The sequence below is a fragment of the Vulpes lagopus genome, chromosome 19 (genome assembly GCF_018345385.1).
Source record: "Vulpes lagopus strain Blue_001 chromosome 19, ASM1834538v1, whole genome shotgun sequence".
Taxonomy (NCBI): Eukaryota; Metazoa; Chordata; class Mammalia; order Carnivora; family Canidae; genus Vulpes; species Vulpes lagopus.
The window spans coordinates 50,618,148-50,641,751 of NC_054842.1; the positions used below are offsets into that span (position 1 = coordinate 50,618,148).

Below are 23,604 nucleotides of genomic sequence, written 5' to 3' on the forward strand. Positions count from 1 at the left end.
GACTTTGATCAGGCTGGTAACTTTTAGAGGATTTTTATTAAGAGTGAATAACATTGTGACTGAGGGATGGGGGTCTGGGAGATTTTTTTTTTTTTTAAATTGCAGGTTCTATAGCATCTTTGCTGTCAGGAATGGTCCAGTTGGGAGGGAGAAATGGACAATGTAGAAGAGAGGCAAGATCAAACGCTTTGAGAAGGGAGCAGAGGAAGGAATCGAGTGCACCAGGGTGGTTGGCCCTAGAATACAACAGGGACAGTTTTCCTTTTAACAGAGAAAAAAGCAAGTTCAAAGAGCTTACAAGTGCTGGAGTCAGGATCCAAGTCAGGCCTGTCTCAAAGCCTATTTTATAAATTCGCCCAAAGCCAGCTCTTGTTCAGGAAGAAGGGATTTCATTTTCTCCTCCTTCCTTTTCCTCTTCCTTCTATTGTGTGCCATGTGGTGCTTTGCGCCCAGATCCCATGGTTCTAGCTCCTACCATTTATTCGTTCAACATGCTTTTTGTGCACCCGTCCTGCAAAGTGCAGGCTGTGAAGATAAGGTGACTAGAAAGCTGAATACTCAAGATGCATTACTCTAATGCTTCTCTCCTAATCCCCAAAGTACTCAGGAGAGACCCCTATCTTAGTGCAGGAGCGTGGACGGGGACTCGCAGCAGACGGGAATCTGCAGTTTCCCAATCCATATCTTGTCACACGCTTTCATGTCCTGCCTACTGGGTTATCTGAACAAGCTCCCCCCTCAGTCATTCCACGTCTGAATTCTGTTGAGTGACCCTACATATGCCTTTGTAACAGCCCAAACCTTCAGCTGATGAGAATCAAAATTGTTCAGGGAGCAAGGATTATCTTATGACCAAGAAAGGGTCACAGTCCCAGGTTCTTGAATGGCTTGTGTTCCCACAGGGCACTGGTGGGGCTCTAATATTTGGCCTGGCTCCTACTATAGCTGTAATGAAATACTTGGGTGTCTGCACACACAGAAGACCCGTAAAAGGCAAGTTGCTGCTCCAGGCTTGTTTACAAAGTCTGACTCCTTTCAGCTTAAAGGAGCAGTTTAAGATCATGTGGTTGTTTTATTTTATTTCTTATCCTGTCAGCTCAGAGAGCGGAAGTACTTTCCCAAAGACCCCAGACTGGAACGGGATGCAGAGCTGATGCTAGTTACTGGGGTGCACTGGCGGCTGCACCCTCTGCACGGGCTTCGCTGGGCTCCGTCCCTGCCGTGGGCCGTTGGCCATCGCCAGCATCAGCTCTGCCTCCCTCCTAGCCCTGGACGTATTGGGAGCAGTGGTTGAGGGCTATTAACCAGGTGAGGAAGGAGCCGGAGTCAACCTAGACCATAAAAGATGCCTCTTTGAAGTTCAGGTTGGCAGCTGGCTTCCAATTCCGAAGACTCTGGGGGTCATCGTTCAGCAGCAACATGCCCACCCTTTTCCTCGTTGAGGGAACCTGACTTGATTGCTCTTCCTCCACAGAGCCATGTATTTAAGGGGAGGCACAGGGGACGACTTCATTTGTCTAAGCCATAGCCTCCTCACGTAGACCGGCTGTGTCAACCCCGACCTGGGAGCTTGTTAGAAATACAAATTCTTAGGGGGCGCCTGGGTGGCTCAGTCAGTTAAGGCTCTGCTTTGGGCTCAGGTCCTGATCTCGGGGTCCTGGGATTGAGCCCCATGTCGGGCTCTCTGCTCAGTGAAGGGTCTGCTTGTCCCTCTGCAGCTCCCCCCCCCCCCCGCCGCCCGCACTTGCTTTCTCTCTTTTCCTTTCTCAAATCTTAAATAAGAAACAAGAAATATAAAGTTTTAGACCCCATTCCAGACCTGCTGAATCAAATTCCAGGGAAGGACCAACAATCTGTTTCAACAAGCCCTCTGCATGAGGCTAACACCCTCTCCAGTTGCAACCACTGGTCTAGGGCCAGCCTGGAGCCTTGTGCCCCGGTCCTGTGGTTGAGGTTGGGCATGTGATGCATTCCATCCCCAAGCTGTGAGGGCCAACTGAGGCTGCTTAAAGGGGAAGAGAGACAGAAACAGACAAAAGGCAGCTACATCCCCCTTTTCCCTGCCTCTGAACATCCACGTGTAAGGCTATGATGGCTTTTGCATCTGGTAAACTCCTGAATCTTTATGTAATGAGGTGTTTATAAAGAGGTTTGACTGCCAGCTGGGTTCCTCTGAAAAGCCTAAAATAAGCAAGGAGGGCAAATGTAGTTTCTGTACGAATTTCTTTGGCCTACCATGGCCAGGTTGGGCGCCTTCCATGGCGCACCGGCCGCAGGGCTCCTTGGCGGCAGGTGCCTGCTCGGGTCAGGGTGGTGGGGCCAGCAGCGGGGTGCGGACCCCTGGGCCCTGGTTCCCCACTGCAGCTGCTTCCCAGGCAGCAGAGGAGGCCCCGGCAAGCAGCGGGCCTCGGGGGTGCTTGGCCCGGCTCCAAGGCCACCGCGCAGTTGGAGAGCAGGGTTTGCAGAGCAGGGTTTGCAGAGCACCACCACTTCTCTAGGGCTGTTTGCAGTTCTTGCCGGGCTCAGGCGAAGCCTCTGTGAGCGCTGCACGGGCCACCCACTGCATGCTGTCTAGTCCCGGAGGCTCCATGGATGCTGTGGCCTTTCTCCTGGCTTGGTTTTCCTAGCTGGGCGCTAAGGCAGGTGAAGTGCTGGGTGGCCCGGGGCTTGGCGTGCTTCCCGGGATATCACCCTGCATGGCCCTCGGACTTCACCTCCTGTCCACCTTCCAGTCTTCTGACCTCAAAATCCAAAGCGTCTCCCGGTTTGGCCTCTGGGGGTGGGTGATCTGGCCTATAAAGGAAGCGGGCTCTGGCTTTTTCCTTTTTGCTTTTTAATGCCAATCAGCCCGGTGGAGAAGGAAAGTGCAGGGAGCTACACTGGCAGAGTGCGAGGGTCCGGTGGCCTCCCCGTCTCTGCCCCGCCGAGCCGCTGTGTGGGTGACGCGCCCCCCACCACCCTCCCCCTGATTTATGGAGCATCCAGCCGGTTCGTCAGAGGACCTTTTAGCAACGTGGCCTATCTGCCCCAGTAGGACTATTTATAGGCTACTTTGTTCCAACAAACCACTTTCATTCCAGCTCCTTCGTCTGGTTGGTATTGAACTATTTCCATTATCCATGGGGGTGCTGTGAGCCAGACCTTATTTACAGTTTGAGGCCATTAATATCATTTTGGTTGCAGTGATTTAATGTGGCACATAAGGGATGGATGCACTATACGGATCTTCCCGTCAGGGAAACAAATTGGGCACAAACGAGCGGCAGTCAGGGCTGCCGTAGACCACGATGCTCCAAATAAAACCACAAAAACTACTTGTAACCCTCGTCCCAGCCGGATAGGGCGCCCGTTAGAGTTCCTGTTACCTCCCGAATAGTGAAGCACGCTGGTATCTAGGATCCTCCGTGGTTTGACCCGGTCCCTCCGCCCTGCTCCCCCTAACCTCTGGTGTGGGTCCCCCCACCCCATGCAGCTATACCACCCTGCCCCCCCCTTTGGTCTCTACTGGCCCCACACTCTATGCATCTGTGTCCCTGTTCAAGCTTGGCCCTGGCTGGAGGTCTCTGATCGTGGGCTCCCGGGCCCTCTACCGTCAGCCTTTTTGGAAGCCCAGAGCTGCCGTGGCCTGGGCCTTCTGGGGTTCCCGGGGTCAGAGCCCATCTCTGCTGAAGGCCTCCTCCCCTCAGTCGCCGGAGCTGCTCTCTCTCACGCGTCCCCTCCTTGCCCTGCGTTGCGTTAGCTGCTGGCCTATGCCCAGCTTACTAGAACATAAGCTGATTAAGGGAAGGATGGGTCCTGTGGATCTGAGACTATTGTCCCTGCTCTCAGCACCTGCACCAGTGCCCAGCAGGCGGTAAACGTTCAGTAAATGTTTGTTTAAGAGATGGAGAGTTAATACGATTTCTCTCCTGTATTAGATTCTCCCTAGAAAAAGGGGCAAAAAGCAGCCTTAGCTGGATTCTGAGCGAATAAATTTTGGTGAATTTGTCTTTAGGGTTTAGTGGCTTAACTTTAAAAATGAAAAAGCATTATATTTTTGGTACATATTGTCTTCCTCTTTTAATCTTAAATAGAAGATCCTGCTTCTGGAAACCTGACCTTTCTTTTCCATAATGTTTTTCACTTCCTACTTCTTAAGCATAATATTTCTCTGCAGTTTGATTAAAATTAGGGCTTTAAAAGAATGGAAGTATTCTATTCCCATGTCTCTTAGAGAACGCCCGAAGAATGATGTGGCCGGCCTTTATGACCGGTGTCACTTGAAGCAGACCACTCAAGACTGTTGTCTCCTCCGGCCTCCCTGTTCTTAACGGAGGGGGGTAGTTTCTCATTTCATGATACCCTCAAGCCGGGCAAACTGGCCCAGCTGTGGGAGTGGTGGGCGCTCGCCGTCTGCTTGGGCGTTGTCTCCTGCTTCTCACCAAAAGCACATTGGATCAGGCTGTTGCAATAAGACTTACCGGTAGGTTATGATGTGCTGAAAAAATTATGGCCTGCTTGAAGGAAAATGTAGCTTAAGTACCGCCCCCCCATCCCCACCGTGTGTGTTGAATTCAAGTACTCCTCCGTGCTATGTGTGTTGAATAGTTTCCATTTACCCCTCCAGACCATCACTACTCTTCTCTAACATGCTTCATACATCTAGGGGGTTGTTCTATGTTCCGGGGCCTCCAGCTTCCAGTTGGGTTTAGCCAATTAGCAGAAGATTGGGGGTGGCGCCATATGTATTCTCTAAACTCCTTCCCCATGGGCCGACCATAGCCTCCATCGGGGATCACAGGTTTGGTCAGGGGGTCCTCACTCAGCCCACTCTAGCTCTGGGTTCTGGTAATCATTTCTTCCAGTCATCCTTCAGGCCCAGGGGTGGTCATGCACCTAGTCGTTACCAGGCTTGAGGCTCTGTGTTGTTAGGGGTATACTTCCCTTAAGGAGATATTCCTGTTCTACTTTATCAATAATTTATACTCTCTTCAGATGACCCATGACCTTGCCATCTGGGAGTCAGCTGGCTGAATCACCATGTTCTATCAAACAAGTCTGGGGTGTCCCGACAGGATGGGGCTGGTGGCACTGGGGGATAAAAGAATTCACCTAAGGCAAAACAAAAGAGCTCAAAGTTTATGGACTACACTGTAAGGGAGCAGTAGGTGGGACAGCAAAGGAGAGACTGTCGGGAGGTGATGGTGAGGGGCTGTAATTATAGGGTGGAGTGAGGAAGTATGGGGATATATAGAATTTTTCCTTGTTGGACAATCTTAGGTGCTGTGCCTGGTTGTAATTGGTTAGGACCTAATGAATCTGTCAAGATGGGATACTTGATGAGCTTGTTTGTCAGCTCATCGGTAGTCACTGTGGGCCCTTTTGCATCTCTCAAGTTTCTCTTATTTAGGCCTGTTGCCTAAAAGGGGCCTCTCTAGATTTGTTTCTAATCACCTTCCCTTGTGAAAAACTCCTATCTCCGTTCTTAGTGGGACAAGTACTGGGTAACAGGTGAGGGAAAGAGCAGAATGCATGAGACTCAGCTCAGCAACAACTTCCTTTATCAATCCTTATGGGAAAGATCACAACACTAACAAAAATCCAAACAAAAACAACAAGGAGAATTGAAGAGAAAAAAGGATTCTACAAAACTAAAATCAGAAAGGACATTGACACTTGTTTGGGCAGGCACCTGGAGTCCCGTTCTGAGGACAGCATATCTACAATATCATTGCATAAAAAAGTTTGAAGCTCTGGTCTCTTAGGACACTAAGGAGCCCCACCCTCATGACCTCATCTAAACCTAATTACCTCCCAAAGGCCCACCTCCAAATACCATCACCATGGAGTGTGAAGGGGGCACAAATATTCAGTTTATAACAGTCCCTGACATGAAGATGGCCTTCCTTGGTGATCGAGTTTAAGAGCCATAGTTTACTTGGGTAGATCACAGGGATGGAGACTGATTGGTACGGTCAGGTTCTTTCTCTTGGGGAATCTGAATAGGAGGTTTACAATTAGTCCATAGTCCTAGAAGCAATTGAAGCTACCAACTCAAGTAGCTGAGTCACTGCAACATGGTGGCTAAAATGCAAGAGTGGGGGAAAAGGAGATACCACCTGCCGAGGGAGTCCACTAGAGAAGATGGTCTCCCTAATGACCTTTAATTATATTCTCAAGCAGGTTCTTTCCTTGAAATAACCCTAAGTGGGGGCAGCCCAGGTGGCTCAGCGGTTTAGCGCTGCCTTCACCTGGGGCCTGATCCTGGAGACCTGGGATCGAGTCCCATGTCAGGCTTACTGTATGGAGCCTACTTCTTCCTCTGCCCCTCATGAATAAAGAAATCTTAAAACCCTAAGTGTCTTTAGGCTTGAACCAGCTAGAAGTCCAGAAAAGTTTCTCTTTTCCAAAAAAAAGTCCCAGGATTATGATTGAACTGACTGGGGTCACATGACAGTTCTGTGTCAATCACTGTGACCTGGAGAGTGAATCTCATTGACTGGGTCACAAGCCCACCAGGAGCCTGGGGAATGGGCTCTGTCCCACTTCAAGCATAGCATGCTATTATCAGAAGGCAGAAGGGTTATTGAACTTGCTAGAAGAACAAACCCAGGTCACCTAAGCAAAATTCAATTTCTTACCACCTGAAAAAGCTCATGGAATGCAAGTACCATTCAGAGAAGCAAATACGGTTTCCTCTATCATGTGTGGACATCCGGTTCCGTGGCCACAATTTGCATACGTCCAGTGACCACAAGCTTGACAGCTCTCTAGGTGGGCGGCCTGGTGTGGTGCTGAGCAGCCCACACTGTCGGTGAGTCCTTTACAATCTCCCCAACCTGCCTGTTGCCACTCTCGTTGGTCCTGTCTCTGTCGTGTATAACCATATTCCCAAATGGCTTCCCTCCTCCCCATGACAGCCTTTTGAATTTCAGAAGATAACAATTAAGAATGATTACAGGGAAATTAAAATCATTTCCTGAAAGGGACACATTTTCTCACTTTCCTACACGTAACGTTAAATAACTCACTCCTACTCAATTAAAAGAAAAAGCCCCAAGCCCAATCTCCTTTCTCCCCTTCCCCCACGTGAAAGCTTTTATAACCACCAACCATGTTGCTATAAATACTGTGCTGAGCCGTGAGTGAGCGAGCCCTGGGCCTGCATAATGACGTTCGGACCGGCAAGCCCCCTTCTGGATTGTGGAAGGACTCTGCTGCCAATTGGTTTTGTTTAATGATATCTCCCTTTAAAATGCCACTTAAAGAGTTATAAACGGTTAATTGATCTGTAAGTGAACGTAGAAACACCTGAGGTATAAAACCAAAGAACACTCCTGGGACCTAGTGACTCGCTGTGCTTGTTGCAGGATCCAATCCTTGTGACGCCCTGGCAAGGCCTCCTGTAGCTGCAGGTTTCAACTGAGGCTCAAAGTGAGAAGATTCCAGGGACAAGAAGATAGTGCCCCAGCCATCATCTCTGGGCACCTTGTCCATCTGCTCAGGTCCTCGCAATACCTGAGCTACCCCGAAAGGAAAAGAGATTTCCTTTTTTTTTTTTTTTCTTTGATTGGTTTATTCATAAGAGACACAAAGAGGCAGAGGGTGAAGGATCCCTGCAGGGAGCCTGATGCAGGACTCATCCCAGGACCCCGGGATCATGCCCTGAGCAGAAGGCAGACACTCCACTGCTGAGCCCTCCAGGTGTCTAGAGACTTCCTAACATTTTATACCCAGAAGGACTAGCTAGTAGGGGACAAAGGATGTTCTTTCCAGCAGGTCACCCTAGGAAGCCTGAGGTCAAAGGTCACAGTAGGAGTCCTTCAGCCCACTGGGAGCCTTCTACATCTTGCAAATATCCATCCAGGATCAGAAAAATTTTATTGACTGCTCTCATGTGGCTTTAAAGTCCTTAGTCCCACTAAGGGCGGGAGAAAGCCTGTCCCTGCTGTTTTAAGGTAACTCCATTTCCCAAAGAATTTAGATAAATATTATTTCAAAATTGTAATTCCTCATCAGAGGAGTCTTCTTGCCACTCACCAGGTTCTTGTTATTCTCCTGAGTTGTCCCTCGCTCAACTGTTGTGTCTTAAAGTTGTCCCACCTGGGCTTTGGGGACATTCCAGTATCCCTGACTGCAAACTTTGCACTGCCTCAGTATCCAGTCTGTGCCCTATGACCTCCCATGTGCTGTGGAGACCTTGATGATCCTTGGCTGCTTTGTCACCTCATTCCACAACGTGGGTGACTCCATGAGGCTGCCTTTGGCACCACCCCTGGCCCATTGCTGCTCTGCCATCATCCCTGCACGCAGCCCAGATCCAGTGTGTGCCCAGTGTGGAACTTCTTTGGGATGCCCTTGGACTCTCCCACAACCCAGTTAGAGATTCTGGTATGTCAGCCCCGTGATGGATGAGGCCAACTCTTCTAGAGAACTCCACAGCCACTAAACTCCTTGTTCTTTCTGATCCTGTTTTGCTGTAAGTCTCAGAATTTCCAGACCTCTGATCTCTGTCTGCTATAACTTATAATAAATTCTACATTCTGACCCCTAATCTTTTGATTGGAAAGGGAACTCGGTGATTAACAACTCTCTCAGAAAAGTCGTGGTTTTGTTTTAAACCACTGGTGTTGTACTTATTTTACATCGTGGCATGGCACTTGGGTTTTTTTTTTCTTAACAGATTTGTCAGGTATAATTTATATACTGTAATATTCACCCAAAGTAAATACATAACTCAATGATCTTAGTAAATTTCTAGAATTGTACAATAATAGCCCAAATTCAGTTTTAGAACATTCCTATAACATCAAAAAAACTTCCTTGTGCCTATTTGTAGTTAGATCCTGTCCTCACGCCCAGATGCAGGTAACCTCTGGTCTGTTTTATCTCTAGAAATGTGCCTTTGTAGACCTGTCCTAAGCATAAAATTGTGTAAATTTACAGCCTTTTTGTCTAGCTTCTTAGTGTAATGTTTTTGAGGATGAGTCATGTTCATGTATCAGTAGTTCATTCTTTTAATTACTGAATAGAAGTGTATAAATTAACACTCTTTATCCACTTGACATTTGGACATTTGGGCAAGTGTCTGGGTTTGATTGTCATGAATAACGTGGTTATGAACATTCATGTACATGACTTTCATAGGCATATGTTTTCATACCTAAAAGTGGAATTCCTTGGTCATATGGTAAATTTGTGCTTAACTTTTTAAGAAACTATCAAATCATTTTCCATAGTGGAAAATTTAACATTATCACCAGCAACATATGAGGGTTTCAGTTCCAGTTTCTCCACATATCACCAACTCTTGGTTAAACATTTAAAAGATAGCATTTTTAAACGTGAGTTTAAAATGTGTGCATGAGGACCTCATTGCAGTGTGTTGTGTATTTCCTTAATGACTAGTGAGGTTGAACTCTGTGCTTGTTACCCATTCACATATCTATCATACTTCATTAGTCAAATATCAAAATCTTTATTTTTTAGTTTAGTCTTTATTCTGGATACAATTTCTTTACCATGTGTAGGTCATTTGCAGAATTTTAAAACTAGTCTGACTTGTAATTATCTGTTATTAAGTGAAATGGCTTTTTTTTTTTAGGAAGTCCAACTTACTGTTTTTCTTCTATGGATTGCACTTTTGGTGTCCTATCTTTTCCAAACCCAAGTTAATAAAAGTTTCTCCTATGTTTTCTTGACGGCTTAGTCTTAACTCTTAAATTTAAGTCTATGATCAATTTTCAGTTGTGTGTGTGCGCGTGCACGCGCAGGGTATAAGGGTGTAGTCTGTTTTCTGCATGAGGATAGCCAATTGTAATAGCGACATTTTTTTTTTGAAAACCCTTATTTCCCAATTGAGGTGTCATTGAAAACCAACTGAAGACAAATCTAAGGACTTATTTCTGAAGTCTCAGTTCTCATCCATTAATCTATATGCCTATCCTTTGCCAATAACACACTCTCTTCGTTGATCTAGCTTTCTGTAATAAGTTTTGAAATCCTATAGTGTAAGTCTTATAATATAGCTGTTCTTCAAAATTATTTTGGCTATTTATTGCATTTCCATATAAATTTTAGCATCAGCTTGTCAAGTTTTTATAAAATTCTGAATTTTGATAGGGAACACATTGAATTTCTAAATCAATTTGGAGAGAATTGCCATCTCAACAATATTAACATTCCAATAGGTAACCATTAATGTTATTTAGAACTTCTTTAATTTCCTAGTAATACTCTGTAATATTTAGCTTATAAGATTCACACTTCTTGAACTTATTTCTAAGTATTTTATTATTTTGTAAGTTTAACTAATTTTAGATTTTTTTCATCACTAGTTTAAAAATACAATTGATTTTTGTATATTGATCTTATATTCTGTGACCATGCTAAATTTACTAGTTTGAATCAGCTTTTGATTACTTTCTTTTCTGTTAAACATTTTTACTCCTTTTGTTGATTTGAGAAACTTTGTTTTCTCTAATGATTATAATATATACTTACCACAATCTACTTCAAAATAAAATGAGCTTAATTCTGTTAAAACATAGAAATCTTGCTCCAGTATAGTTCCATGTTCCATTCATTCCCCCATCCTTTGTGCTACTGTATATTTATACACATACAGGTACATATATCTAATACTATATACTATATGCTAGTACTATATGTACTACTATGTACACAAATACATTTTTTAAAAATCTCAACATAGTGTTAAAACTGACTTATACAGTATTAATATCTTTTAATATTAAACCAAAGTACTTTTCTCATAAATCTTCATTTGTAATAAGTTAAATTTTTGATTTATGGGTAATAAAGAATGCTTTAGTTTAATACTTTTTAGAATTACCTTCATTTTAGGGACTGGTCCACTTTGACCTCAGTGACCATTCTGTAGAATTGATCCCTTGACTACTGCCTTCAATAATCTGGATTCCAAGCTGCTTTTTATAATGAGAAGTACTTAGTCTTTTTAGATTTAATATCCTTCTCTGCTCCTCAACATCGTAAGGCCCATGACTCAAATCTTCTATTCTCCTACTGAGTCTGGAACTCGATTTGAGCTGCTCTAGTCCTGTGCCACATGATCCTGTGACTACTAGAATCTAACACCTACCTCTCCTGACATGATAGTTCAAGCTTTTACTAAAAAGAAAGGCATCCATTAAAATAACTTGAGGGTACTCTTGATCAGGAAAACGGTAAAAATAATAAAGCATTGATAAAACCATAACTGGTTGCCATTTCCTCCGTAGCTTGCATGCCTCATAGCTTCTGTTATACTGTGTCTTTGCTATTTCTACCTCCCAAGTAGTCCATGTACCATTCTCTCTCCTCCCTGGGCTAATGCTTCTTCCAGAGAAGCCCTGGTTTAGTGGAGGGATCCGTTCTTATGGAGTGTGGTTACTGATGATACCTTTATGTGGATTCTTTCATGCGCGATCTCTGTACCTAATCTAGTACTGTTGACTCTGGGCAAAGAGCTACTGTAGGGCATGGGAAGGGCCACCTGCTCGTATTTGACCTATGAAGATTCTTCTCCTTTCTCTTTGTTTTCACCCTGTCAAAGAAACCACTCTCAAATGGGAGCTCTCAAACCTGTACTCGAGTGAGTTTTCATCTCCATATAGTCGTGGGTGGTTTTGTTGTATCTTGAGTTTTACTCTCTTGTCAGGACAGAAAACAAGTGTAGTCCTGCTGCCCTTTTCTCCATCTTTTCTCCACTCCCTCCCATTTAACAAATGCTTTCTTCAAACTGACACTGGTCAGTTGAATGGTAGTCCCCCAAAATACATTTATATCTTAATCCCTGAAACCTGTGAATGGGACCTTATTTGGAAAAAGTATCTTTGCACATGTAATAAAGTTAAAGATTGTGGATGAAATCAACTTAAGTAGGTCTGAAGTCCAGTGACAAGTGTCCTTATAAGAGACCTGAGAAGACCGATATACGGAGAAGACCATTTGAAGGTGGAATAAGAAATTGGAGAGCTGAAGTCATGAGGAATGCTGGTGAGCCACCAGAAGCTGAAAGGGGCAAGGACCAATTTGTCCCCTAGAGCCTTTGTAGGGAGCATAGCCCTACTCACACCTTGATTTCAGACTTCTGGCCTCCAGAGAATACATTTCTGTTGTTTTAAGTCACTTAGTTTGTGATAATTGGTGACCATCGCCCTAGGAAACCAAGACCCTGCTCTTTTCCCAAAACTGACCAACCACCTCCTGTGGAATTCAGTTAGATTATGCTCAAGCCTTATGTGTCTCTTCAAATCCTTCCCTACATTTGATTTTGGCTAAAATTCTTTTTTCTCAGTCCCCTCCTCATTCCTATTCCTTTGCCAACATTTCCTAACATCTATACAGAAATACCATATTGCATTATTCCTTCCTTCTCTCATTTCATCACCATAGAACTATTTCAAAAACAAGTGGATGGAGCAAAGGGTAAACGCAGAATACTGGGGAAAAACTACAATTAGAGCTCAGAAATTTCAGCATAGTGATTGGACTACTTTATAGCATATTTCCACTCAATTCTGGCATTATCCCAGAGCTTGGTATAAATTCATTTATTCAGCCAATGGAAATTAATAAAGCACCTGTCTGCACGGCTGTCTGAGAGATTGAGACGTGCCCTTTTTCCCTAAGGGGCTCAGCTCCCATTAATTTGATTAACTATGAACCAACATAGGTTCCCTTCCCTTTAGTAGAGGCCAACTCCGGGGGAGGGTCAACCAGGCTTAGCTTGGTATAATTCAGCCACTATTATCAAAAATTCCTTTAATGTCTAATAACTATGGTCTTAAGGGATCAAACCACTTCTTGCCTGCTTCCCCAGCAGGAATCCATATCAAATCTATAGCAAAACAGTGATTTGATTTGATAAGTTATTTTCCACATCAGTTAGCATAGCTTAATGGTCACATCCTGGATACTTGTTTGTTAAATGGCACTAAACCGACTCAGTTTGTTTTATCTCCGTACTGAGTGCTGTGAAATAAAGTCTTGGTCTTTCACCCATAAGTATACCTATAGGCCCCTGATTGCTTCAAGCATCATTTCTTTTTCTCTGAATATCCCTTTTCTTTTTGCTCCCTAATATGAAAGTACTATATACCTATAGCAGGAAATCTATCAAAATTAAGGAAATAAAAATTAATACTTCCACCATCCATAGGAGACTACTGATAATACTTGAGTATCTCAAATATACCCAGTATACCAACTACATTTGAATATATCCTTTGGTTTCTCTGCAGAGGCAGATAATTTTTGCTTCTGTCAAAATAGTCTCCTGCTGTACATATTTTGTAAACTGTTTTTTTTTTTTTTTTTGAGAACACAGTGCACTGTGAACCCTTTCCCAGTCTTTCTGTTAGAACTGGCAGTGAGAAGTACAATTCTTCTGTCAGCAAGTTTTACCTTATAGCTTGCTGATTCTAGCAGTCTCCTACTGGCCCACCCTATTGGTTTCCAGAGGGATCTTCCAAAAATACTGTTCACCCACCTGTCCCCAGACCTGAACCCTTAATGAATGTTCTGTCTTCAACCTCCCTGTGAATGCCCTGAGCAGAGAGTCTTCACCAGACTTTTATTCCAGGCTGTCCTGGAATCAACTCTAGTTGATCTATGTATATTGGTTTTTGCGTCATTTCTTACATAAATCCCCTTTTTAAATCAGGTTCCATTCAGAGTGCTTTGCTCATTGTTCCCTAAGTGGTCCCTCAACATCCCCATCTTTGCTTAAAAAAAAAAATGTATCTGCCCATGAGCCTCCCTCACCCACTTTCTTTCCTTGCTTGGGTTCTTTTCTCTCCTTAATGCCCAAATCTTTTCTGACATTACCATAGTCTCTTGAACTGCCTGGACCTCCAGTGAGGTCTTCCTCTAGAGTCTCTATCAGCTAGATCACTCACTCTGACCTGTAAGCAGCTAGCCATCAAGGAGTGCCTGCACACGCCCCAGGCAGGTGGGAACCCTATGGGAAGGGGCTGAGGGCTTCACCTCTTCGCTCCGTCAGGGTAGAAAACTTACCAACTGGACAATAGAAGATGCCTATTGACATGGTGATCAATGCAGGTGGTGACAAATAAATGACCTAAGGGTAGATGATGTATGAAAATGAAAAACAAAGGAACAAACACTGTCTTTTGACACATACTTCAAAAAGTATTCAATTACATAAAATGACAGCAGCAACATTAATACAACCACAGAACTACACGTGAAAAATAAAAATGTGCAAACCAAATACTGACAGATATTAATGTTAAAAATGGATAAATAATGACAGATACTTAATGTTAAAAATTAGAAGTCTGGATTAATGTGACTTTTTCCTTCATGCTTCCATGTATCCCTCTTTCCTCTTAGATGAATTTGTGATAAGGTTGTGATAGAAAAAATTCAAAAATATGTATTTTTTGCAAGAGTAATATATGTGCATTATAAAAACTTCAGACAATACAGTACTTGATAGAAGGCTCCAGCTCTCACTCTGTACTCTATCTCCCCCAGAGGAGTTTTATTTTAAATGTGATGAAAGCCTAAGGAGTCGCCTACATTAACTTTCTGTGATCTATCAAAAGGAAGGACTTAGACGGAATCTCATAGGATCTAAGACCTGCTCTTTCACAACACCACCTCTTTGAAAATGAATAGAACAAAGAAGGGAGAACTACATCTTTTATCAAGATGCATCAGTTATGAGGTAGAATGACAATGACAATAGCTTTTCTCACCCTACAAAGACCAACACATTTGAACTGAAACCCGGGAATTTTAGCCCATTCATGTACTTCTAGAAAGGACCCTCAGGTTGCTTCCTTTTCTCAGCCCTACCAGGCATGGGTGACCTTATGTGGAAAGCCCTTCTGGAGTCTGATTCACGTTTAGTTTTATAAGGGTGAAGATGAATGATTCTGTAGCTCCATCTGTAGAACACGTGGTTGAGAGACCAAGTAATTTAAATGTTTGATGAAAGTGGATTCTTTTCTCCCTTTCCTCTGGAATGAGATGGTGGATATACAAGTCTTTGACACAACGCCTGGAACACAGTAGGTGCTGAAAGAAATTTTCCCTTCCTTCTTTCCTTCCTTCCTTCTAGGATATTGTAGATTTAAATGGCCATGAAATGAGAGTTTAAAATACATATCTTAGGAATCCTTATAGTTCATCAATTCTCTGAAACATACATGTTTCCTTTAGTGAAATTGTGACTTAACTTCCTATAGCTGCTGCCTAGGTGACCGTCCTGATGTGGCTGTCAATGCCTGTAAATATGCCTCACAACTTTCAGAGTGGGTATCAATAAATTTGGGATTTTTTTTTTCCTGAGACCATGAGTATGTGATTTTTTTTTAAATTCAGGTATAATTAATATACAGTCTTATTAGCTTCAGATGTACAAGGTAATGATTCAACAGTTCTATTCATTTCTTAGTGCTCATCAAGACTGGTATACTCTAATTCCCCTTTATTTCACCTGTCTTCCCTCTGACATCTGCTAGTTCTCTGTATTTTTTTTTTTTTTGCTAATCTTTTTTTGTTCTTTTTTTTTTTTTTTTTGGTTTCTTAAATTCCATATAGAAGTGAAATCATGAATTTGTCTTTCTCTGACTTATTTCACTTGGTGATATATCTTCTAGGTCCACCCATGTTACAAATGGCAAGATTTCATTCTTTTTTATGGCTTGGTAATACTCTGCTGTATACGTATACTACCTTTTCTTTATCCATTCATCAGTTGATGGACATTTGGGCCACTTCCACTATTTTGGTATCATAAATAGTGCTGCGGTAAACACTGTGGTACATGTATCTTTTCAAATTCATGTTTTTATTTTTGGGGGATAAATAGTAGAATTACTGAATCATATGGTAATTCTATTTGTAATCTTTCTGAGAAAAATCCCCATACTGTTTTCCACAGTGGCTGCACCAATTTATATTCCAACCGACAGTGCATGAGGGTTTCATTTTCTCCACATCCTCCATTGACCTTTGTGTCTATTTTTTTTGTGTGCTAGTACCATACTGTCTTGATTATTATAGCTTTGTAGCATATCTTAAAATCTGGGATTATAATACTATCAGCATTATTAAGATTGCTTTGGCTATTCAGAGTCTAGTGAGCATGTTTTTAAAAAATGGCCACATTACCAACGCGAAGGATGACTATGTAGAAAGATGTGGAGATTGATGACTGAGTAAACTATCCAGGAACATCAAATTCTGGTTGTGAACGTGTTTGAGGAATACCTTAACCAACTTCTTTTCTATTTTCCCTTTCATGCATGTACAAGAGTGAAGTTTTGGGCACAAAAGCTCAACTAAGTCTAAAATGTCTCTTTCGATAACTTTAAGTGATTAAAAAAAAAGTATTGTTTCATAACAATTGACCATAATTTTTATTTTAGTGGGATGCAAAGTAATAATGCCTTAGGATTAATGATATCTTAAATTGACAAATATTTCTGACCAGCTTGTTTTATTATAAGGCAACAGCAGAAATCACACTAATGGCTACTAATTGAGGAGGAATTAATGGCATTTGCAAAATAAACTGACCACGTGTCCCTGTTTCCCCCAGCTTTATGTCCAGGTTCTAGGCAAGCTTATGAGAATTTACCTACCATGAAGAGGCCTGAACAAAATAATTTGAGTTGTAAATCTCCTATTTTTCCATTTTCTGCTTCCTATAGCACTGTGGCAGCTTGCCTTGAACACAGGATGATAGATAAATATGGAGATCTTGCTGGTACATCTGATATGTCACAAGTTTCTAATTAAGGAAATATTTTATCAGTGGCTATGGGTATAGTTCAAGTGTTAATTGAATAGCTTAACTGTCCTTATTTATGTTTTCTGTTTGGACATGTGGCCAGTGGTGTGAGAAAATTTGTATTTTGTCCTCAGTTTCTTAGTGGGGGTTCTCTGGTGAAACTTTCTCCCAGGGAAGAAAGGTGTATACCTGGAAGTTTCTTCTATTCAGCAGAGCCTTGAGTATTTCCAATTTGGCCTCTCAATTTTACTTTCCCCGTTATTCTAAAACCTGTGCCCACGCAAATGTAGGCCCATTGTTACTTTCATGGCTGGTTCAATTTGTCAGAACATAATAAATTGTTCTCCAAACCCAGATGTTAAGAATTTCTGATAAATAGCAGACTCTCATCCTAACAATTTCTCTTGTAAGCACAAATAATAGGCACATAAAGGGGCTTGCCATCTGTACACTTGCATGTTTAAAATTCTTCATATAGTAGCAGATTCTTTTCTGTTTCGAATGAATCCAGTTTTGCCTGGCTGCATAATTGAATGTTTCCTGGCCTCCACTGGCTCCAGTTTCCAATGGCATAGAAATCATAAATTCTAAGTGGACTCAGCAAAAAGCATTTGTTTTGACTTGACTTGTAAGAAAGCCAGTTAATCAGAAATGTGCCAGGTTATTGGGGAAAAAAATGTTTTCTTGAGCAATGAGCATAAAGCATTATGAAATATTTTAAAAGGTTGTTGGAAGGACTACCCCACAGCTACCAAGGGTGGATGATTTAATTGTTCTGAAAGTTTTAGACTTCTAATGCTGAAATTTCCCCCTCTTAATAAGAATAAGGCTTTTAAAAAAGGATATTCATAAAATAGCACTGGGTAAAGCCCCTCACAAGGATGTTCTTGCATGAGGAGCAGTACACACAGTGGTTGAGAACCAAGTCTGTGGAGGGGGACGACCCCGAATAGACCCCGGCTCTGTGGCTTCCTGCCTGTGTCACCTTGGGCAAGTTATTTAACTTCTGTGTCTCGTTTCCTCCTCTCTAGAACGGTGTTGAAAACCTTTTACTCCCCATGGGATTATGTGCAGATTGAGTCCGTGCATGCCGAATGTTGAGAGCTCCTAGGATATAGGAAGTATGGTCTACATCTTACTGGTGGTAGTAATTGCTGGGGTCCCCTGGTAGAGCCTGTTTGAGAGATTAAGGACTTCTAACAGCCCTGCCTTTGACAAATGGAGATGGATGCTTAGCAGTTACCAAGTGCCTACTGTAGGCCCAGTACGATTGCTTGTAATTCCTACATGCATCCAGAGAGGCCTATTCTTGCACCATTTTGTGTGAGGACGCCAAGGTGCAGGGAGGTGGAGCATCCTGCTCGTGGGCGAAGGGAGGAAGAGGACGGCAGGGCTGGGGTTCACACCCCGCTCCCGCTGACCCCACACTCTAGAGTCCTTCCATGTTAGCGGAAGACTCTATGATGAGCCTGAGAAGACAGGGGACAAGTTCAGTAGCCTGCAGTCCGCCTCTAAGCGGCTCTGTCGCCACGACTCAATGACCCTTTGACGTTAATGCCAAAGAATTCCAAGTATCAGGTAATAAATCGAGACCAGCTGAGATCCAGGGGAAACTGCAGAGTAAGCGATTAATTTGGCTCTCCGTGATCCTGTAACCTCCACAGCTCTCCGCAAAAGCTTCCTGCTGAATCTGTGGAGCCCTCTCCTATGTCAGATGAGGAGAGAACAGTGGTGCGGAGTATTAGGATGACCCCCGAGGTCACAGGCAGAGCGACAGAGCTGGGTTTGGAGCCCAGGCCTTTGTCTGCTGGTACAGGTCTCTTGCCACCACCCCATGACACATCTAATGTTGCTGGTTACACGAGCCCCTGTAAAGCAAGCCCTTGAAAGGGAAAATTGGCAGAATAAGGAGAGTGTTAATAAGGGAAGGGCACCTGGGTGGCTCACTTGGTTGGGTGACTGACTCTTGATTTCAGCCCGGGGCATGATCTCAGGGTCGTGGGATCCAGCTCTGCATGGCTCTGCGCTCAGCAGGGTCTCCTCGGGATTGGGATTTGCACTCTCCCTCTCCCTCTTCCTCTGTCCCTCCCCCTGCACGCAGGCACCCCACTCTCTCAAATCTTCTTAAAAAAAGGGCGGGGGAAGTACTAGAAATGTCTTAAACCATCACTTCTTGTATCAAGGGTTGCCTTGTAGAGGCTTTTACAACTTTGTGGAATGGAACAAATAGGAGTTATATTTAGAGCTCTTCTTTGCAGTACACTTACATCGTTGGCTCAGGTTGTATAGAGTAGCGCAATAATATCGCTGTGGTCTAATAATGGCTTTTAGGAGCATCTTCTCTAGAGCATTCCAATATTCTCTTGACCAGTAATATAAGTATTTAAAATAAAAAAAAAAGCAATATACTTGTACTGGTTTGTGAGGGCTGCCATAACAAAATACCATAGATGAGGGGCTGAAACCAAAGAAATTTCTATTGTCATTCTGGAGACCAGAAATCCAAGGTCAGGGTGTGAGCAGGGTCAGTTTCTCTCGTTGGCCCGTAGAAGCTGTCTTCTCCCTGTATCTTCACAGGATCTTCCCTCCATGTGTATCAGTGTCCTAATAGCCTCTTCTCACAGAAACACCAGTCACATTGGATTAGGGCCTGCCTGAATAACCTCATTTTACCTCAGTTACTTCCCTAAACACTGTCTCCTATACCATCACCTGCTGAGGCACTTCAAATTAGGACTTCAACATATGAATGGGGGGGGGAGGTGGACCCATTTTAATCCATAGCCTCTGTATCTGCATCTATAGCTACATCTATGATTGTATCATCTGTGGGTCTTATTTGAATCTGAAATAACTGTTCCAAAATCCTATTGTATGACAATAACAGGATTCCCATGTCATTTCCTACCGCAATCAGCATGTGGCCTGTTAGCACTAATTTATTAGGAATGAGCGTTCTCCCAGCCAGCCATTATCTAATTCCCAGACTCCTGAGACCTACTGCTCCATTAATGCTGGGCAGGGTGAGGACAGCTGGGTAAGTCACCCAGCTGCTGGTGGCTGTCAAAGCCTACGTGGTATCGGATCTGAAGAGGCACACTGCGGGCAGCAAGAAAGAGGCTTGCGCTGCAAGGGATCCTCTGGTCTCCATTCTTTGATTCTCTTTGAGGCAGACTAAAGGCGGATGCTCCTCAATACACAAGAGGTGCCGATGTGAATGTGGGGCAATTATTGGCTCCCTTTAAGTAAGCAGGCTGTGTGAAACTAGAACGTGCAGGATTTTCTTTTTTCTTTTTAAGGAATCAAGTTTATCCAAGAATTTGGCATCTTCCCATATACCTCCCTTCCTGCCTCCTTCTCTCCTCTGCTTCCCATCTCCCTCTCAATTATTCATACAGTGAGGGCCTGCTCTATATAAGGCTCTGCTTGGTCCTGGGGGGATGGAAAGGTGACTCGGAGGCGCTCGCATAGCCTGCTTTGTTCTGATAACCTCCTCCCCGACCTGGTTTTGGTTATGCTTTCAGGGAAACCCGAAAGCCGTCTTGGCTAGCCGCGTGCAGATCTCCTGCACCCCCCACACCACCCCTCCCTTGGAAATCGGGAGGCCGCTTACTTACGTCAGGCCTCAGCCAGCTTCTCCCCCACACGTCCTCCCCCACAGCCAGGGCCCAAGGAAACTCCTGACCCCTCTGGGCCTGTGGTGATCACCACGCTCTGCCTTGCCTCCCAGGCTGCTTTAGTTTCCTCTTTTTCTGAGCTGTTCCTTTGGATTCCTCCCACTTCTTCCTCTTCTCATTTTGACTCTCCTCTTGATTCACATTGATCATCTCCGATGAGCCAGCTTAGTGTGAAAACATAAAGGTTCTAATGATGTGCTTCCTCTCTGCCCACTGTTATTTATTCCAGGGAACGCAGCTATCTTCAAGAACTCCCTCCTGGGAGCCAAGGGTAAAAAGAAGACATCAACTGTCCCTTTGCACAACCCTCACCCCAACCTAAGGTTATTTCTCCACCACTGAACAGTAGGTAGTATGCTCACTTTCTAAAGTAAGGAGCGGGAAGGTCACGAAGAATAAAGGACGAGCTTCCACAATGTGATTTAAACCTTATCTGCGGGTTATAAAATGTTGAGATTCATCTCTGGAGTAGAATCCAAAATAAGCACATATTCTACTTAAAATTTTCATTCCTATAACTTAATTTAGCTGGGAAGAAGTGGTCAGACCTGCTTTTTTTTTTTTTTTCTTTTTTCCTCTCTCCTTAAAGCACACAGACACAGCCAGAACATGTGTTCTCCCCACACTTGCCAACCCCTGGGAAGACCACCTCCCTCCTCTCCTGTTCATCAGGTTCACCTCCCTTTCCACCCCGGCAAAGTCCCACTTCTCTGAGGGCTGCCCAGGCTTCCGTGAGCTCCTTGAGGTCCAGCCTCTAAGCCGTCTTTGGGCCCCAGCAGCAAGCAGAGTCTGCTGTCCAATAGAGACTCAGTAGAAATGTGGGGAATGAATCAAAGAACTTTCTGTAGCCTTCTGGAATTACTCCCCTGCTTAACTCTAGCATATTTAGCGTCTGTACCACTCATCTGAACACTGATGCACCCATGACTTGTTAATTAGCCCTTTTAAGACTTTGTCCTTCCCACACAGATTGCCAATTCCTTGACGGGGAGGGACCATGCTTCCTCTCCCCCATGTCTCTATTGCCCAGTAGAGAGGTGGTGCTCACAGATACTGTTGATTTAAACACTGTTCCTTTTTGCTGGACAGCAATGTCTGTTGGGAACCACGCTTAGAAAACTGACTTTGGGGGATCCCTGGTTGGCTCAGCGGTTTGGCACCTGCCTTTGGCCGGGGGTGTGATCCTGGGGTCCAGGGATTGAGCCCTGCGTCAGGCTCCCTGCATGGCGCCTGCTTCTCTTTCTGCCTCTATCATGAATAAATAAGTAAAAATCTTTAAAAAACTGACTTTGCAGAAGCCACGATTCTATTAGGCATATCTATAGAATGGGTCTACCTTCCCTGAATTTCAAATAGGTAAATTATCGGCCGATGGCTGCTTAGTTTTGTTCAGCCCCATTTATGGAGCAGCTCCTTGGCACCTGACGCTGCCCCACGAGATGTGTCTGCCTCCCGTGGATTCAAAGTCAAGGAGGAGGTTTCGCTCCTCACTGGTGACCAGGGAGGGGACAGCGTTTGGGCATCGCCGGCTGGCCTGGACCTTCCGGGTACCAGTGGGGACCTGCTGCTCACCCAGGGTGGCCCCTTCTGGCTGGTGCCAACTTGCTGCCCCCGGCCCACTCCTCGGTCCTCTGAGGTCCGGGGTGGATCTTCCAGCGAGTTAGTGGGCTTGAGTCCCGCGGGCCTGTACTGTGGCCCTGTGGATGCTTCAAGCCCCCCACTCCCGCCCCCAGGGAGCAGGTGTGCAGGGGCCACGACCTCGGCCGGGGGTGTGCAGGAGCCATGACTTCGGCTGGGGCTCAGGCGGGTCTCCAGCAGGGGTCGGGGCAGCCTGGCCCGGGCATGCACGGTGGTCCCCCCCCCACCCCCATCAGGGAGCAGGTGTGCAGGGGCCATGACTTCGGCTGGGCTCAGGCGGGTCTCCAGCAGGGGTCAGGGCATCCGGCCCGCGCATGCACTGGTGGTCCCGCCCCGCCCCCATCAGGGAGCAGGTGTGCAGGGGCCACGACCTCGGCCGGGGTTATGCAGGGGCCGTGACTTCGGCTGGGCTCAGGCGGGTCTCCAGCAGGGGTCGGGGCAGCCCGGCCCGCGCAAGCACGGGTGGTCCCGCCCCGCCCCCATCAGGGAGCAGGTGTGCAGGGGCCACGACCTCGCCCGGGGTTATGCAGGGGCCGTGACCCGGGCGGGGCTCAGGCGGACCCGCGTCTCCAGCAGGGGTCGGGGCAGCCCGGCCCGCGCATGCACGTGCGGTGCCCCCGCGCGTTCTGGGGCAGCAGCTCCCCTCCCCTCCCCGCCCCCCGGCTCCCGCGGCGGAGCTGCAGCAGGATTCGGTGCGGGTCCGAGCGGAGTCCGGCAGCGAGCGCCTGGGGGGGGGTTGGGGCGGGGAGTGGCCGCTGCCCGCGCGCTCGGCGCCCTGCGTGCAGCCCGGGCTCCCCCGCGAGGAGCGAGGAGCGGAGCCGGGCGCGGGGGGGGGGGGGGGGGGGGGGTGGGGGCGGGGCGCGGTCCCCGGGGACCAGCCTGCGGCGGCGGCGGCGGCGGGAGCGGCGGGAGCGGAGCGGCGGGGGCGGCGGGAGCGGAGCTGCGTGTCCGCGGAGCGCCCGGCCGTGGCCCGAGGGAGCCGCGTCCTGCCGCCAGCCCGCGCGCCTGGGAGCCCCCGCCCGGAGCGAGCCCGCGCCCGGACCCGGCGCACCGGCGCTGGCGGGGCTGCGCGCACTCGGCGGCGGCGGCGCGGCTGCGGGCGGCTGCGGGCGGCTGCGGGAGGCTCGGCGCCGCGGGGATCTGGCCGCTCGGGCGGGCGGGCGGGCGGCCCCGGAGCTCGGCGAGCCCGCTCCGCGCTCCGGCTGCTGCGCCGCCAACTTCGCGCCCGGCCGCTCCCTCCCTCCGCGTCCCGGCGCCCAGCTCCCAGGTGAGCCCCGCGCGCCGACGGTGCATCCCCCCGCCCTGTCCCAGCGCCCAGCTCCCGGGTGAGCCCCGGGGACAGACGGTGCATCCCCGCATCCCAGCGCCCAGGTGAGCCCCGCGCACCGACGGTGCATCCCCCAACCCTGTCCCTGCTCCCGGCGCCCAGCTCCCAGGTGAGCCCCGAGGACCGACGGTGCATCCCCCTCCATCCCGGCGCCCAGCTCCCAGGTGAGCCCCGAGGACCCACGGTGCATCCCC

At 46.3% G+C, this 23,604-nt stretch overlaps 1 protein-coding gene across 3 annotated transcripts in view; it reads left to right on the forward strand.

The window, feature by feature from the left end:
• Nucleotides 1-23,604, forward strand: part of KCNAB1 (potassium voltage-gated channel subfamily A regulatory beta subunit 1) — a 340,450-nt gene that overhangs the window by 79,080 nt on the left and 237,766 nt on the right. The window contains exon 1 of one of the 3 annotated variants that reach the window (XM_041734025.1): nt 22,992-23,574. The exons of 1 other annotated variant lie outside the window; for it this stretch is intronic. The gene's annotated coding sequence lies outside the window, so the exon portion shown is untranslated. Of the gene's footprint in view, nt 1-22,991; nt 23,575-23,604 lie in introns of those variants that run through there. One more of the 3 variants, XM_041734026.1, reaches the window with a different exon arrangement.